At 41.3% G+C, this 18,213-nt stretch overlaps 1 long non-coding RNA gene across 1 annotated transcript; it reads right to left on the reverse strand.

Moving 5' to 3' along the window:
- Window positions 1-15,131: 15,131 nt before the first annotated feature.
- LOC309535255 lies at window positions 15,132-16,074 on the reverse strand. Its single transcript, XR_014221156.1, has 2 exons — window positions 15,963-16,074; window positions 15,132-15,428 (listed from the first exon to the last, which is right to left on the reverse strand). It is a non-coding gene; the product is annotated as an uncharacterized lncRNA (long non-coding RNA).
- Between the last annotated feature and the right edge of the window lie 2,139 nt (window positions 16,075-18,213).

The following is an 18,213-nucleotide window of genomic DNA, read 5'->3' on the forward strand; positions in this document are numbered from 1 at the left end:
TTCTCCAAAGTGAAAAGCTCCAAATGCTGCAACCTTGGAGTTGCGCCACCCCCTTGATCATTTTGGTTGCCCTTTTGGGAACCTTTTCCCAACTATACAGTATCCTTTTTGAAGGGAGATGACCAGTACAGTGGTACCTCGGGTTAAGAACTTAATTCGTTCTGGAGGTCTGTTATTAACCTGAAACTGTTCTTAACCTGAAGCACCACTTTAGCTAATGGGGCCTCCCGCTGCTGCCGTGCCGCCAGAGCACAATTTCTGTTCTCATCCTGAAGCAAAGTTCTTAACCCAAGGTACTATTTTTGGGTTAGCGGAGTCTGTAACCTGAAGCATCACCTGAAGCACCTGTAACCCAAAGTACCACTGTACTGCACATCACATTCCAAGGACAGTCACACCACAGAGTTGCGATTAACAGCATATTGATATCAGCATCTTTATTTTGAATTCCTTTCCAAATAATCCCGAGGATGGGATTATTGCCCTTTCCTCAGCTGTTGCACATTAGATCTGACATCTTTATTGTGCAGATAACAGCGAAGCATTTCTACTGCTGTCAGTGGTGGAGGAAGCTGCTCGCACACCAGGGACAGGGTGAGCTGCCCATAGGGGCAGGGTGCACCACGGGGCCTCTGGAGTCTGCTTGACTCCTTCCACTCAGCTGCCCTACAGCTGGGGGGGGAGGCAACAGGTGGACCGTTTGGGCAACACAGAGCCTGCGCGCGCCCGAGATGTGTGGCTCAAGTGCACTGCAGGCCCGCTGGTGAGTGCCACCCAGCATTTTGTCAACCCCCTCAGTGGTGACACCCGGGGCGATCCGCACCCACTGCACCCTCCCTCCTCCATCCTTGGCTGCCGTGGCTGGTGGGTAGTGTGATTCCCGGGAATAGTACATAGTGGTGGGCAGAACTAGCCTCTGCTGCCCTATGCCTGATATGTTCTTTCTAAGTAAAGTCATACCTCTTGTTACATTTTGGCTCAGGTTACGTCTTTTCAGGTTGCATCCCACGGCGACCCGGAAGTACTGGAAAGGGTTATTTCCAGGTTTCGCCACACGTTCATGCGCAGACGCACAAAATGACGTCATGTGAATGCGCAGAAGCGGCGAATCGCGACCTGCACATCCATAGACACTGGTTGTGTTCCTTTCAGGTTGCGAATGGGGCTCCAGAACGGATCCCGTTCGCACCCAGAGGTACCACTGTATGTGTGGTGGCAGGGAAGGGGCGACAAGTCATACATCTTCCCTGAGTAACAATCTCAAGGTAAACATTGTATCCAAAGAAAAGGAAGGTTTTGGTGTGTGTGTGTGTGTGTGTTTTAATTACGGGCAATGAAGTTACAATATCTGTTTCAAGCACAAAAAGCTTGCACTGTCACAACACTGTAAATTATATGTTTCTTTGGCTTGAGTTTTCTCCCTGTGTTAATCTTGGTGATCTGCCTCAGAGGCCTTTCTGGCTGAAAGGCAGCATAGAAATAAAACCCTAAGTAACCAACAATATAACATGATACACATTTTCAGACAGACAGGCTCATCACTTAGTAGTTTCTTAAGCACGGTTTTGTCTCATTTTTTAAACACCCACCTACTTTTGAAGAGCTAAGATGGAGGGGGGAGAGTGAGTGTGATGGGTCCCAATCTGAATGAATCTGACAAAGCAGTAGCCCAGTGTTAATACAAAGCCATGTGTGATCTTTGCCAGACACTTGCATCCTGACAATCTGAGTGACGCAGCTATGAGTGAAAAATGTCTTAACATTCCTTGTTTTATTTTTTTAAAAACTTCCCCGAAATATAACTTGCAGTGAGATCCCATCTAAGGCGGTGCACCAAAACTCCTACATTTTGCTCTGCTGACTTTTTTCGAGCCCTCCTAATATCTAAACATGCACTGCATAAATTCCTTTGAAATCATTAGAACAGAAATAAATTACTGTTTGTCTTGACTTCTCTGAGCAATGATTGCAAATAACAATAGATTCTTAAGTAGGACCCCAGAGGTCTCCTAAGTATTATTAAGCCTACAGAATTATTGGGAATGCACAGAACTACAAAGGTAAAGAAATGATTTCATCTGTATATGATTTTAATCAAGCTTGGCTTGCTGTTAAAAGGCTTGTTTAATGAAGACTGCCTTTCCCTCCAGAGGGAGGCTGGAGCAGGCAGCACACCATCAGCCAAGCAAGGCTTATTGCTGTAACAATAGCTAGAGGGGGTTACCACAAAAATGTTTTCCTTTGAGTCTGTTTCTGATCACATATTGAGAAAACAACAGCCAAACAAGGGGTGGGAGTGGGGGGGGGGGAGAGAAAGCAGGGGGAAACCAAGTATGTAGCAATTAGCATGGAGAAAATGCTACTCTACCAAACAATATAGAAGACTGGAGTCAAGACATTGCTTGGAGTTGCATGGTTTTTTTTTAAAAAAAATGTTCTTTAAAAAATCCCAGTTGTAATGAGAACAACCAGTTCACCCGTAATTCTCCCCCCATCTCCCAGAACATCCCATCAGACATGGGAATGCCAAAGGAATCTATGTCCTGTGGCTTCCTTGAGCAAAGATATAAACATACAACAGACCGTTAGATGTTGACCCTATATACTTCTATGTTTATTGATGAAATTTAGCTATGCGGTCAAAGGTCAAATGGGAATAAGAAAGTACATGATGTCACCAGCGATGTTGCTAGCCAGAAACACTGGGGCTTTGCTATGCTATAATGAATTAAGTCCCCCCCCCTTCCGTCCTTCAGATTTTTCAAACTGTCCTGTTCATCTTTCAAGTCTGTCCATATTAATATTCCCATTTATGGCAATGGGACTAGCTAAAGGAATTTTCATCGTATTCTGCAAACCTTCCCAAGGGAAAGAGCCCAAGGAGACTACAGATGTGAGTAAGGACCACTCACTTGGGGGGGGGGCAGCGTGTTGATTCTGTACTCCGTCCAATTGCCAAATTTACTTTGCTCGTATTTATACGAGAGCCCATTTTGACACATTTTGTTTAGTTAAGCGGAGGAGCCCATTTTTAAAAGAACTCCTATTGCCAAAAATATAAACAGAGCGAGCGTTGATGAATATAAATATTTGAACGGCGGAACATTTTGTTATATCTTATGGAAACACTCCTGATCGAGCAGATGGGAGTATACCTCATGGATTAGATGAATCAACTGAAATATGCCTATGGTGGGCAATTTTAAATAATGGATGAATATCCCTGGATGGGCTGAATGGATCTATTTCTTAGTGTGCACTAGACGGCTCAAATGGGCGTTCTGTTCATTTCCAGTTCGGCAGGATGTTACTTAAAGTGTAAACCTCTTTAATTAAAAAGGAATCATTAAGTTTATTCCTATTGCCTCCTCTGAGGCTGATTTGCTAATAAGCAACCGGACAAGGGATGTGCGAAATGAATAGTTGAAGGGAAACTCCGACAGCCAAAGAAAGGTCTAGAGGGTGAAGTTAGTTGATTAGGCACCGTTTGTCATGAATGGGTCCACAGCACGTACAATAGTAAATCCCACTACCTTAGAAGATTAATTCTGAAGGAGGCACTCTTGGGTCAAAGTATACATAGGCGTGTGCCTAATCTCAGAGAAATCAGGCTATTTTCTCACAGCAATTAAGCAGAGGTCTAGGGTTTCACCCACAGTGTATTTAAACACAGGATACAATTAAACCCCACAGTATTAATATCTTTGCTATGCAAAATTGTCTGGGAAATAGATTTTGCCCTCTTTTCAAATGGAAAGCAAGGCAAATTAAAGAGGATGACTTTATTGGGGATAATTATTCGGCTGAGACAAATGTCAGGTGTTCCTTTGAAACTGTTCCCTGTCACCTTCGCGGCTGGTGGAGAAATTAGTCGAACTTGCATAAAGGACTTATAATTTCACCTTGTGTTGGAAAACAAATAAAAGAAGAGGAAGAAACACACCTAGCTCATTCTAAAGCATATCAGACATTGACTTTCCTATTTCCACGACTGTTACTATTTGAAGAATAATGTTTCAATCAGAGCAGCCCATGACTAACCAAAAAATATATCCTTCTTGACTTGCAATCTATAAGACTTGGGGAAAGGGGGGCAACCGTAACATCTTATTAAGCTATGAATAGTTTTGAAAGATTTCTTTCCGCCATGTTGTCTAAAGATTTTATAGTTACATAAGCAAGGAGCAGGCAGTGTGACTCAAAGAAAATGAATTCCAATTTGAAACAGTACTTGGAAAAGGGGGAACGGACTTCTCAGTTCACAAAATGCTATTGGTTATATATTGATCCAGTGGAGGCAGGGATATTTTAACAATTCAAGAATTTTATTAAATAAGCCATCTCTTTCTTTCGCTCTCCAAATAAATATCCTTTGTGAGTCAGTGGACTTTGCAATTCTCTCATGTAGTGTTGTTTTGCTTTTGTTTACGTGTCGGATCTATAATCCACTTTAGAGCCAAAGCAGCTTTCTTTTCTCCTTAAAAGGACAATCAAAATGTAGTTATTTATTTGTTGCATTTTGAAACTGCCCTTCAACCAAATTTCCCATACAAGTTTCCCATACAACTCTTGAGAATAATAATAATCGAAAATGTGGAATAAAGCATAAAACCATAAAACTTCAACTTTCATTTAAAAATAAATAAATGCAAAGAGCACAGCATTATCAATAGTTCCCTTCCCTTTTTCATCTATACAGATGATTGAAATTTTCTACTGAGCAATAGTTTGTACACACACTGCAAGGTAATGTGAACAATGGGGAGAGAAAAATGTGCTGCCCATAGTGTTTCTTATATCATATTGCTGGGGTTCAGCTAAAATGATGAAACATATCAAATAGAGATGAACAGTCTCTACACTCTGCATGCTTACTTGGAAAATTAATCCCATGGTGTCCAGTGGGAATTATTGCTAAGTTAGCGCACACAGATTTGCAGCCTAATTCCATGTGAAGAACTTTCACTGATTCCTCAGTAAGCAAGAATAACCTGATGGAAGTGTTCAGAAATGCAGTTAACAGTGTGAACCTTTTAACCACCAGATCTATAAACCAGTTATATCAGAATAAAGTGAAGAGAAAAGATTAAATCTCAGCTCCACTGTTGTCAGCTCAAATCCTCTTATTTGTGGATGGAACTACGCTTGCGATATTTACAGCAAGGATGCTAGTAAATGCCTAACATTTTAATGAAAAATGAAAAATTGCAGCTAACTGTTCTAAAACACAGTCAATGACTTAGTTTTCGGGGACACTGCCAGCTATTTAGACTCTCTTTTTTTAACCTTTCAAATTGCAGAATTTTTCTCTTAAACAAGTTGTTTACTAAATACATACGCACTCTCTTCTTCTTCTCCTCTCTCTTTTTTTGCAAAGGAAACTGACCTTTTAAATGATTATTTTCAACACTTTCAAGGAAGAGCATTTCACCTATCATCTTCACATTTTCAATGCGATGCAACAAATGAACCCCTAACCTTTCTGGCAAAATGTATTGTACTGCAGGACACAAAATCACTTGCTAACTTTAATTAAGTTCCTTTAGAAGAAATGTAATTCTTAACCACTGGGGAGATGGAAGAAGAATCTTAGAATCTTATTTCGCTATAAAAAGTAAGACAAAGCAAGGCTGCTCCAACTCATTAATATAATCAGTCTGTTGTACCTTCACATAATCCATTAAAATTGGTTTGTGATCTGCTGGCAGAAAACTTAAACAACAACAACAACTAGAACGTTCAAATAATGCAGTATTATTAGAAACAATAAAATGCCTTTAACTGGTAATTAGTGAGGTCCTAATTTGAGGTCTGTTAATGTTAATGAAAAGCACCAAACTAACACGATATTTCCCCACAGTTCATGATATGATTTCAATAATGTTCTGATCATCACCATCATGTTTTGGATGTAGATGCGATCAGGAAATTTCAGGAAACATTCTAAACAAATTACCCCTTATAAGACCTTACAGGACAAAGTTAAGGGAATCATTTAGGGGAAAAAGATACTGCCAAGAACAAATAGGTCAATACACAACAAAGCCAAAAAGACGCAGAACTACCAAGGAAACTTGACCATGGATGAGAGTTTTTCTATGAAAAATGGGGCAAATTGACCTGAGGTTAAATTAATCATGATGGAGATTTTCCCTTTTGCATTACAACTGTTGGATGAGCATAAAGGAATCTGTGCTTTCCTGTGCTGTCTGGTTTGGAGGTGGCAAAGTAATTTATTTGTCTGAATGTTACTGGATCTGTTTATACCTTAAGCCTGATTTAAACTTGCTCCAGGTCTTGCCAATGAGATAGGGTAAACCTTTAACCAAACAAATCAGCACTCTGTGCTTCTAACCAAAATTGTATAAAATGATAGAACACAATTTCCATTCACACTACACACTGTGTTCATATACAAAATGTGTGTGTGTGTGTGTGTGAGAGAGACTGGTGCGGTTTGTATCCATCTCTGTTCACCGACACCAATGTTTATATAAATATGTTTATATAAACATTGGGGTGTGTGTGAATGTACACAGATACAGTTTTTACATCCATCATTTGTGTACACGTACACACACACAATGTGCAGTTACAGATAGTATACAAACAAACCTATATCAGGCATTGTCCATTGCAGTTTCCAACTTTCAGAGATTGCAGCAAATATCTAACAATTATTTGTTACATGTTTGTTGTTAGGGGTTTGTGAAAAGATCGTCTATGAAAAGGCAGGGGTCAGCTTATGGAAGCCCCTGAACGGTAAGGCCACAGTAGGATGGCATCAGTTTTATCATAGAATCATAGAGTTGGAAGAGACCACAAGGGCCATCGAGTCCAACCCCCTGCCAAGCAGGAAACACCATCAGAGCACTCCTGACATATGGTTGTCAAGCCTCTGCTTAAAGACCTCCAAAGTAGGAGACTCCACCACACGCCTTGGCAGCAAATTCCACTGTCGAACAGCTCTTACTGTCAGGAAGTTCTTCCTAATGTTTAGGTGGAATCTTCTTTCTTGTAGTTTGGATCCATTGCTCCGTGTCCGCTTCTCTGGAGCAGCAGAAAACAACCTTTCTCCCTCCTCTATGTGACATCCTTTTATATATTTGAACATGGCTATCATATCACCCCTTAACCTCCTCTTCTCCAGGCTAAACATGCCCAGCTCCCTTAGCTGTTCCTCATAAGGCATCGTTTCCAGGCCTTTGACCATTTTGGTTGCCCTCCTCTGGACACTTTCCAGTTTGTCAGTGTCCTTCTTGAATTGTGGTGCCCAGAACTGGACACAGTACTCTAGGTGAGGTCTGACCAGATATATTGCTCTGTCCTCACAATCCACCATAGTAAGACTCACTGAGCTACTGAGAGCAGCCGAAGGGTAAGGAAAACATGGGGGAACATGTCACTTCATCAGTTACTGTTGATTGGGAAGAGGAGATTTCACCAGCTTCTCTGTGCCGAAATGCTATTACGGTCTCTAAAGTGCAAGAGGGGGGGAAGGACCTACAACAATGTCAATAAATCAATTTTGATCAAATGAAGTACTGTTAAAATATGGAGGGGGGATCCAGGTTGGGCTGAAAACCAACTTCTTCAGAAGTAGTTATCCAAAATAAAATTATCCTATAAAGTTAACATCTCCCTTGATAAATAATAATAATGAATTTATTAGTTTTTATTTGTAGCCCTCCCTCCCTGGCTGAGGCTTCTTAGCACCTTTTTTAAAGCCCTGCCTCTTATTTTTAATTATCTTGGGACTGTGTGTGTGTGTGTGTGTGTGTGTGTGTGCGTGTGCGTGTGCGCGCACTGCCCCTTCTCTCCCCTCTCCTCCCACAAAAGAGTGGCAAGCAATAGGAGCAGTCTAGCAGGGAATTTGAAATTCAGCCGCAGTCCCTCTGAAACTATGCAAGCATTGTTCCTCAGTTCCCCCAGTGGCTTCCAATACCAGATAAACCAGTGATAATTGCTACTCATTCAGGGCTAACTGCCATAAGTACTTTAAGCTTGACACTGTTCTGAGCATTGGGATAGCTGGTTAGGTTCAGGCAATAGCAAAGCATCTGAGAAAGGTGCTGTTGGTGCTGAGGGGCATGTGATGGTGGGGAAAACATCTAATTATAAATCTGATATTTGGGGAAGGATCATAATTTAGTGGCAGAGCATTTGATTGCCATGCAGAAGTCTTAAGGTGCAATCCAGGTACAGCTGGGAAACCCTGAAGAGTCACTGTGTCAGGGACTGGGCAGAGGAGGAATGGTGGAGATTGCCTCCCCAGCCTGACCCTTCCAGGGAGGAGGAAGAGGGAGACAGTATAGATTTACAACAGGGGTTCGAGGGAGGTCACAACTCAGAGGCAGATGAGGGGGAAAGTTGGGAAATCATGGGAGAGCCAGAGCAACACCCGGCTGACACCTTGTCATTGAAAAGCATTCCAGACCCTCCATCTCCCAGAACTTAAAAGTAGGAAAGCAAAGAGCTCAAAGACAGAGGGCATGTAGCAGCGCCCGTAGAAGTGATGAATGAGGAAGTGGGAGAGACGAGGGGTGGAGATTCCCTCGGGACAACGCCATTATCCAAGAGACTGGGTTCTATAGCTTCCCTCTGTAAAGATTGAAATAAAAATGGACTCTACGAAACTTTTCCTTGTCTTTATAATTTGCTGGGCAACCAGCCAGGAGCTGCTGACAGCATCCTGACACACTGTGTAGATGATGGACCACTGGTCTGACTCAGTTTAAGGCAGCTTCCTGTGTTCTTATATGTGCCTGTGTTCCCACACATTCCTGTTTAATAAGAAAAATAAAATAACAGACCTTTCAAGTGTCCCTGTCTTCCAGGGATAGTCCTGGATTTACAGAAGCTGTCCCGGTTTCTGATTTGATTCCAGAATGTCCCCCTTTTTCTTTGGATGTCCCTATTTTCATCAGAGAAATGTTTGCATGTATGGAGTTATGCGATGCCCCGAGCCAAGATTATTAGTAACTATGCAACCTTTAAAAATCATCTGAAGGCAGTCCTGTGCAGAGTGGTTTTGTAATATTTAACGTTTTATTATGTTTTTATATATGTTGGAAGCTGCCCAGCGTGGTAACCCAGTCGGGGCAGGGTACAAAGAAGAATTAGAATTAGAATTAGAATACAGTGGTACCTCAGGTTAAGTACTTAATTTGTTCTGGGGGTCCGTACTTAACCTGAAACTGTTCTTAACCTGAAGCACCACTTTAGCTAATGGGGCCTCCTGCTGCTGCCGCGCTGCCGGAGCCCGATTTCTGTTCTCATCCTGAAGCAAAGTTCTTAACCTGAAGCACTATTTCTAGGTTAGCGGAGTGTGTAACCTGAAGTGTATGTAACCCGAGGTACCACTGTAATAATAATAAGAAGAGCAGCAGAAGTAGAAGCAGCAGCAGCAGCAGCAAGAACAACAACAGAATAAGATGTCCTTATTTTCATTGGAGAAATATTGGAAGGAATGAAATAGCAATGTGCTAGAAGTTTTTAAATTCCTCAGTCTGAAAATGCACATATACCCCCCCCCCATTTCTAATGCTAATTAAGATAGCATGCAGTAAGTATTCAATGTTCTAGATGTAAACCTGCAGTCAATGTACCTCAATCCAAGAAAGTTGAATCACAGGATGGAGGGGGTGGGGTGACGGAGAGGAAAATGTGCATCTCTGCCGCACTTCCTACAGCTTCTTTGAGACAGAAATCTGATTGGGTGCATAATCGTGTCATTTAAATGGAGAGCAATAAGGCAAAATTGACTCCCTGTCATGTCGTCCTCCTGTCCTCGAGTGCTTATTATGTGTACTAGCGGCAAACAATGCAGAAGAGACGAGGAGAGGTAGTGAATCAAACAAACTTGCCACAGTTTACATTCCTATAAAGCTAAGTATTTGCACGGCAGTAAATGAATATTTATGCTAAGTGCGTACTTTCCCTCTCCTGAATGCTTTCAACTCATCCAACATCCATCCTGCGTAACAGGCGGAGGCAGAGCAAACAGGAACGCTGGAGCATGGCGAGGGACTGGTAAACAAGACCTACTCTGGGCTAGCGTCAAATCTGCTGTTGTTTCCTTATGTTCCCCATCCACAGAGCTTCAGTTTTGCACTTGCCCTTCAAGGCAGCCTGGTCCAGAGAAACAGACGGACACTTAATTTAGCACTTTATCAATACATAGTTATCCGACATGTGCTTATTTCATTGTGGCTGTGGTGGGGAGGGGGAGCGAGCCGCATGGTTACTGAGTTGAACTTGTCTGTGTGCACAGAGAACACTCCGGCCACAGATGTGACTGGTTAACTGTACAAGCAAGGAGGATAAATCCACACAACAATACTTCATTCAGCAAGGAAATCTGCAGTGGATTACAGCTTCTCTATGGTTACGTCTGTTCTTAATTTACTGCTTTTATTCAGTTTTCAACCATAAATGAGCCCCTTATGAGGCATTCACTATGCAGAATTGACAACTCTTTTTATCTGCTTGAAAAATATTTTTGGATAATAATTTATGGTTAGGAAATATTTTAAGCAGTTTCAATAGTTACATTATATTCATTCAATGCTTAATGATGCAGTGTCTCACTGGCTTTTTTTTTTATTAAATGAAATCCAGGGCAATCTGGTAATTTCATGTATTTGTAACAAAAAAAGTAACTTGGCTGTACAGGAACACGATCTTTTAAAATGCATATTTCACAGGAACCATGATATGTTTTTTCTTTATTTTCCCCTCCCTTCTCAGTTTTGTTTAATACTATTAAGCCACGTCTCATGAGAAAAGGTTAGTCAATAATTTTTAACCAAGGTTGGTATCTACTAGAAATCAAATTTAGGGGGAGGGACTCTAGGCAGGCATGAATATTTTGTTTTTGTTTCTTTAAAAAGTATTTAAGGGGGGAGGGAGTTGATAGAATTTGATTCTAAACAGTCCAAAATAGGGAAGATGTGGAAGATTTATGTTGGTGCCAAAATAACTAGGTAGGATTACCATACTATTTCTGTATGCAACTAAAAAGTGAACTCCTCCTCCTCCTCCTCCTCCTTCTTCTACGTCTTCTTCTTCGTCTTCTTCTTTTCTCACAAAGTGACCCCAAAAGACTTACTTTAAAATCAATTAAGACCATCCAATAGAAATATAAAAATACCACTATACAGATAAAAGGCAGGATTTAAAAGATCCCACTGCAACAACATAGGTCACAATGCCACCTTTCAAATTAAGGTCCAAAAAGCAAGGTAAAAAGAAGTCTTAACCTGACGCCAAAAATTAAATAGGGTGCCAGGCATGTGTCCCTGGGGAGAACATTCCACAAACAAGGGGCCACCACTGAAAAGGCCTGATCTTGTGTTGCCACGCTCCAAAACTCCCATGGAGAGAGTGATGATTGCAGGGTTTGAGCTGGTTCATGTGGGGAGAGGCTGTCCTTGAGGCACTAGGGTTCTGAGCTGCATAAGGCTTAATAGGTCAGAACCAGCACTTTGAAATAATAATAATAATAATAATAATAATAATAATAATAATAATAATCTTTTTTTAAAAAAAAATACCCTCCCCTCCCCAGCCAAGACCGGGCTCAGGACGGCTAACACCCGATATAAAAACAATTGATTGAAATACAACTTAAAAGCAAGATTAAAATACAACATAAAAACGTTAAAATACAGCCTCATTTCAGTGGAAACTCAAATCAAAAAATTTTGGGGGGATGAAAACCTCAAGTTGAACTGAGCCCAGACACAAATTGGTAGCTAGTGCAGTCATGCCAGAGTTGGTGTTATATGTTCATACCGTCTTGCCCTGGTCAACAATCTGTCCAGTGACTTCTGCACCAGCTGCAGTTTCCAAATTTTATTTGAGGAAGCTCTGGGGTCACTTTTGTAGATGCAGAGGAGTTGTGGAAGGCACTCGCTGGGGATCCCTCAAGGCAACCTCCAGGAGAAGCTTGGGAAAGGCGCTGGAGATCAGGAGCCTTAGGGAGTGGTAGGAAGGTGGGGACCTTCAGCCCTTGCAACTGCTGTATTGGGGCAAGATCTACTGGGAAGAGTTGCTGGGATCACTAGACCTGCACTGTTTTGGTTTCTTTGAAGAGCGAATTTCATGGACACCATGTTTTTTGTTGCTGACCTATGCTTGACTCTGGATCCTGACAAAGGGCTTGGCATGCGCCCAGTGATTCTGATCCCTGATGCCGTCCCTCATTCCCACTAAAATGAAGAGGCCTTAGTCTGCATAACCAGATGAAACAATGTGGTTTTAATCTGCTCGTTGAATTAATGGACGTGTTGGGACAGGTTGGCGCTTAGCTGAAAGTGATGCTCTTGGAAGGAAACTGCCATGCAGCTTCTGGATCTTTGGAAGTCATCACCATGCTGCAAAGAATTAAGCGCAATCATATATTTCTGTGTCTCCCCCCCCATTTGCTTTATTGTGCTTCCTCAGAGAGATGCCATCCATTGGTGTCATAATTGGCTGCAGAGGAGAGAAGTCGTGTCAATGATATGGAACACACTTATTAATTGAGACAATAGTGACGAGGCTGTAAAAAGCCTTCCAAGATGACAAATTCCCCTTTGCATTATTTTAGATTAATTTAAAGTGCTGGCACACAAAGCTTTACAACTTTATTCTTGGCAGAATATGAGCACTTTCAGACTCATTGATACTCAGGGATTCTTTTGCTATTACAGAGGAAACTCCCAGTAGAAAAACAAAGGGAAACATTTCAATGAGGTACTTGCAGTGTTTTCCTCATTAGCAGCTACAGTGTCTTGAACAGGGAACGAGTGTTTGGGGAAAAGTTTTCTTGGCATTAACAAGAAAGGACATTGCTTTTACAGGCAAAAACACGTTATGATTTTCTGAAACATCCTATCATGGAACCATATGAAATTTGATTTCTTAAAAAAAAAATTACAATAAAAACAAAACTAAGTGCTAGAGTGGCTTTTTTTCTTTAAGAAATGTCCATCTATTTAAATATAATCCTATACACTGAACAATTTTTAAAGGTTATTTTAAACTAAGAATGGTTCCATTTTATGGCTTCCAGGTTTCCTTTGTTTTCAGTTTATAGGTGAGTAGGTTTGATGTATTTTTAAAACAGAAATTGCATTGTTTTGTTACTGAGAGTCCTTGTTTCTGTCTCATTGATACCTTATGACCATGAACAGAAGGGGAGAGCTTTTTCCTCGTTTCATCAGAGCTTTTTTCAAAGCTGTCAGATAAAACACTGAAGTTGACCCTAAGCCCAGCCTCTTGAGTATTGATTCCAGTTTTGCCACTGGGAAACTGCACTCCTGCCTCTCAGCATTTATTTGCAAGATGTGAATGGCACTTGGCAGCAGGAATGGGGAACCTGTGGCTCTTGGAGAGGAAGGACCAGAGAGACATCAAGTTGCCTCCACACAACCATCACACTTTGGCATATTATAATCTGCCACCTGTTCTCTATGTGCTCCTTCTTTATACACATTCATGGTAGAGAGTATCATCGAAGGAGGTGCTGAGCAGGATATTTCCTTGGAGAAGGTCTTTTGGCCCTTATCCCCTAGTGCTTTTCTTTCTTACGGTATTCAAGAGTATGCACCATTTTGCCTAAATGGTTAAAAGTATGGCATGTACTATAACAACTTCATGGTGAGTACTGGCACCTTTTTTTCTAGATAAGCTCTGGGTGTAGGGCTTCCCCACTTTGCCAACTCCTCTTCGATCAGTATGATTACAGCGTGTTTATGTGTAATAATTTGCTATATTCTCCTCCTCCCTCTTGCCAAAGCCCAGTTTCCACATTTCCCAGGTGCACCATTGAACAGAACACGCTCTGGCAAAGGCACTGCATCCATGATTTGTAATTTGCCCTAATGGCACTCCGGGGATGTAAACTTGAGTTACAGATTATTTATCATATCAGTGGGGGAGAAAGTCTAATTCATTGCACCTAGTTAATCCTACCAGATAGGCTACAAATAATAACACTGACCTATGTCACTAGGCTGCTCTAGGGATTACAGAGAAAATCTATGCGCAGTGTTACTGTTGTGCCTGCAGGTGCACATGCAACCACAGGGCCGCCTTCCCCACCCCTATGGAAACATGTGCTCTAATGTCACCAATAAGTAGCTTTTTCTCTTTGTGCGGTGCCCATGGCATTTCTCAGTTTTGCAAATTTGCCCATGGGCCCAGAAAGGTTGGTGACCCCTTGGGGTAGCATCTTCAAGAAATGCACTAAGTGCTTGATATGTTTCTATGCAGATAGAAAGGATTCAGTCTCATGGATTGGCAGAAGTGGTTAGTGGATCAAGCACTGCTTTAGTTATACCTTGAGTGGTCTTGGCTGCTGCACCTCTTGTCCTTTACATGCCAGCCCTTATATGTAAAGTTGTCCACAACACTGGTTTCTCTGAAGCCACGGCTAGCAAGCACACCATGTTGCTGGGGAAGTGAGGTTACAACAGAAACCGGAGAGCTATATGGAACCCACTATTGTGAATAAGTTCAATATGTGTTTGTTTGTCCAGCCACCATAAACACAGCACACCTGATTTTTGATCCTTGACTGATGAGTGGTGGGCAAATCACATCTTAGAACCATTAACAAAAATAGGTTTTACATAAACTTCCACTATCAGGCAACAGAAAAATTCCCCAAGGGGAGGAGCAGCTGTGTAAATGTACCCTTGTATTGTATCAATTGCCTTTCAAAGAGACCAAAGCTGTAATTACCATCTTAGCTTAAACACATGCCCACTCAGACATAGGCACGCACAGCCAAGAATATAGAGAGGCACCTTAAAGGTGACCAAGGGACTGAAATCCCATTTTTCAGGTATGTACTGGGACATTTTCAGGGGGCCCCTTTTCATAGCAGCTCCTTGTTCCTCCTGAAAAGCCAACCGAAAGCACCATCCTAAACACTGATGTCTATTTGACCACTTCAAAGAACTTATTATTGTGAGCTAGAAAGTTTCCCCAAAGCAGTTCTGCTTCGTCTTCCTTAAGTAAAAAGAGGTTGGAATATTTTGAAAAGAAAACGTGCAACCTTGCTTTCCAAAGAAACATCTCTAGGGTAGCTGCATCACACACACATATCCCAAAAAAGGACAAAGGAGACACAGAGTTACATAAAAATGTCATATGCTCATTTATAGAGTTGCCATTATTACTATTATTTCAATAGGGTAGACACACAATACATCTCACATTAGTGGGAAAGGCAGGGACCCAAGTGATATGTGTATCTGTTCAGTATGGCAACTTCAAGGCCCTTGCTGTCTCTTCTTAAGGTTCTTTGTCTGTAAACCAGATTTGGACTGCACAGATCTTCAAATAGTGAGGATGCTCTCAAACAGAGGACTGTCTCATGTAAAGCAAGATACCTGGCCACCCTAGTATTTCAACTTTTTCATAAGAAGATCCACTGACTAAGAGAGAAAAGAAAATACCCGTGCTTCAGAAAGCAGAAAAGTACCGCTAGACCAATGATAAATATCCTCAGTGTATGCAGCTAAGAAGGAAAGTAACAATCAGCAATCCCCTCTTTCCCCTTTTGGGGCTATAAATTACCTGAAGCAATTTCTCTAATGGGACATGATACTTGTACAATGATCCTGCACTAATTTTACAAAGCAAAACCTCAGTTCCTGGTTGAAAGAGTACAGTAGAAGCTCTGCCTTCTGTTAAAGATTTTCAGTAGGTTCACATAATTAAAGGAGAACATGTCATAAGGAAGCTTAAAAATTCAAGGTACCTTTCCTACCCTGTCTAGGCTCTCTCCCTCTCCCTCTCCCTCCTTCCCCCCACCTCTCTATATATAGCTGTAACAAAGAATGCAATTGTTGTAAGATATTGCTGCCCATCTAAATTAGTCTGCCACTGTGATTACGGAAGGACATAGATTCAATTGCACTTTCTGTGTGCAGAGCTACTGGGAAAATCCCCAGCTTCTTGGTACTTACCAAATTATATCCATCCTTATCTCAGGAGCAACAGTCTAGTAGGTGCACATTGCAACTCTAGGGTGAAACACATGGTACTCTTATCTCAAGAGCACTTACAAGGACCTCACAAAAGTTGTTAATTATTAACCTACCTTCAGGGCTTACCCTATTAGTTCAAGTCTGACTTTTAAGTATTTACTGTTTAAACCCAGACAAGTATCAAATGCTTCCTTCAAGAGGATCTGCACCACTACATTCTCGAATGTTCCTATGCTTGGCTCTCATATTAGACTACTTCAAGCCTGCAGAGTTCAATTATGTGTAGCATTTGTATGTTTATATTATATTTGCCAAAATGGACTGGGAACATGCTCAAGGCCCTAAGTTAATCAGAAATTCAGATAATCAAGAATGCTGTTTGCACAGGATTATGATAATGCCAGGCTACCAGAAAGACAAAGTAAATTTCGATAGCAGGGCAATCTGGCTCATTGAGGCTCAGATAAAGGAGATGCTACTGTAGGTAATAAAAGGTGTTCAATGTATCTGTATTGCAGGTTCACAATTCTAGCCTTCTTTTGTCCAAAAGGAATAGGAGTTGTTATTAGGAATATATGTGTGTGCATACGGAAATTACATAGGTGGACAAGCAACGTGCACAGAATGGAGGCAAAATCAAATGCCCAGTTCATATATTACCCTGAAAGGAGATATCTTTCAGCCATCTCCAGGCCACCCTATTATCATGGGGTTGGGGAGCTTCATTTCACAGTCATCAATCAATCAATCAATCAATCAATCAATTAAGGCAGTTGGTCCTGGCAATGTAAAGTGATAATACAATCCCGTCAAGCCAAAGCATGGCTCTTGCACAGTTTATTGCTGCGAGATGGCATGCCCCAACCAAGCAGAAAGTGATTTCCAGACTGAAGGTACATTCTTTCACCTTTGGTGGACATGCCCAAGGATTAAGACATTCTGGGAGATGATCTATAATGAAATGAAGAAGATATTTAAATACACTTTTCTGAAGAAACCAGAGGCCTTTCTCCTGGGCATTGTCGGCCAAATGGTGCAAAAGAAGGATAGAACTTTTTTTTATGTATGCAGCAACAGCAGAAAGAATACTCATGGTGAAGTACTGGAAGGCACAAGATTTACCCAGCCGGGAAGAATGGCAGATGAAGTTGATGGACAATATGGAAATGGCGGAAATGACTGGCAGAATCCGAGACCAGGGAGAAGAATCGGTGGAAGAAGACTGGAAAAAGTTCAAAGACTATTTACAGAAATACTGTAAAATTAATGAATGTTAGAAAAATGCTGGAATGAAGTTATATGGCTTTAGTAGAAATGTTATAAGGAATTAAGTATAAATAGATTAATAGAGTATTAAAGGGAAAAATAAGGTTAGAATGTGTTAAGATAATTATAGGATAGAAAACAGAGGAAGATGGAAAGGAATTGCTGAAACAATTAACAGAAGTGGAATACAAAAAGGGAGGTGTGAGGAGGTCGAGGAAATAAGTGAATGAAATTGTTTGATGTGTTTTAAATGGTTTTTGTTAATTTTGTTAGTTTTATGTGTTAGTGTTCTGTAGTGTTTTTGTATTATATTGTATTGTTTTTTCCCCTTTTTTGTAGTGTTGTGTTTAAATTGTTGGAAAATTAATAACTATTATTTATAAAAAAAGAAAAAAAAAGAAAGTGATTTCCAGAGGCTACATACCAAAGAAGCACTGCTATTGTATCTGTTTTCAAAAGCTGAAGAATGGCAACTAAAGAACCAGGCTCAAGTCCGTAATACCAATTCCTGTTTTATAGGTCACCACTTGCCATCATCCCAGAGTCCAGCAGTGACCAGGGCATGGAATCAGAGGCTGGTTGAAGAACTGGACCAGCGCCCTGGATCTGGTGCTGGAGCTGAGATTGACAAGCAGAAGCCTTCTGAACTATGTCCCAGGCTACCACACCTGGGATCCTCAAGCGGGAGGGCCATAGCTCAGTGGCAGAGCACATGCTCTGTATGAAAAAGGTCCCAGCTTCAATGCCAGGCATTTCCAGGTAGGACTGGGAAGGACTGCTGCCTGAAACCCTGGAGATCCATTTCCAATCAGTGCTTCCCTTCCTCCCCATATACAGGATTGGTGCAAACCTACTCCTGGAATAGCTACACTAGCAATGCAAGGATCTTTCCCTTGCTAACTTCTTTGCTGCATTGTGAGCATCACATCATCTGACGTACATTGGTACGTCTGGGAAAGACTGA

Source organism: Podarcis vaucheri (assembly GCF_965113315.1).
Source record: "Podarcis vaucheri genome assembly, chromosome: 6".
NCBI classification, from domain to species: domain Eukaryota; kingdom Metazoa; phylum Chordata; class Lepidosauria; order Squamata; family Lacertidae; genus Podarcis; species Podarcis vaucheri.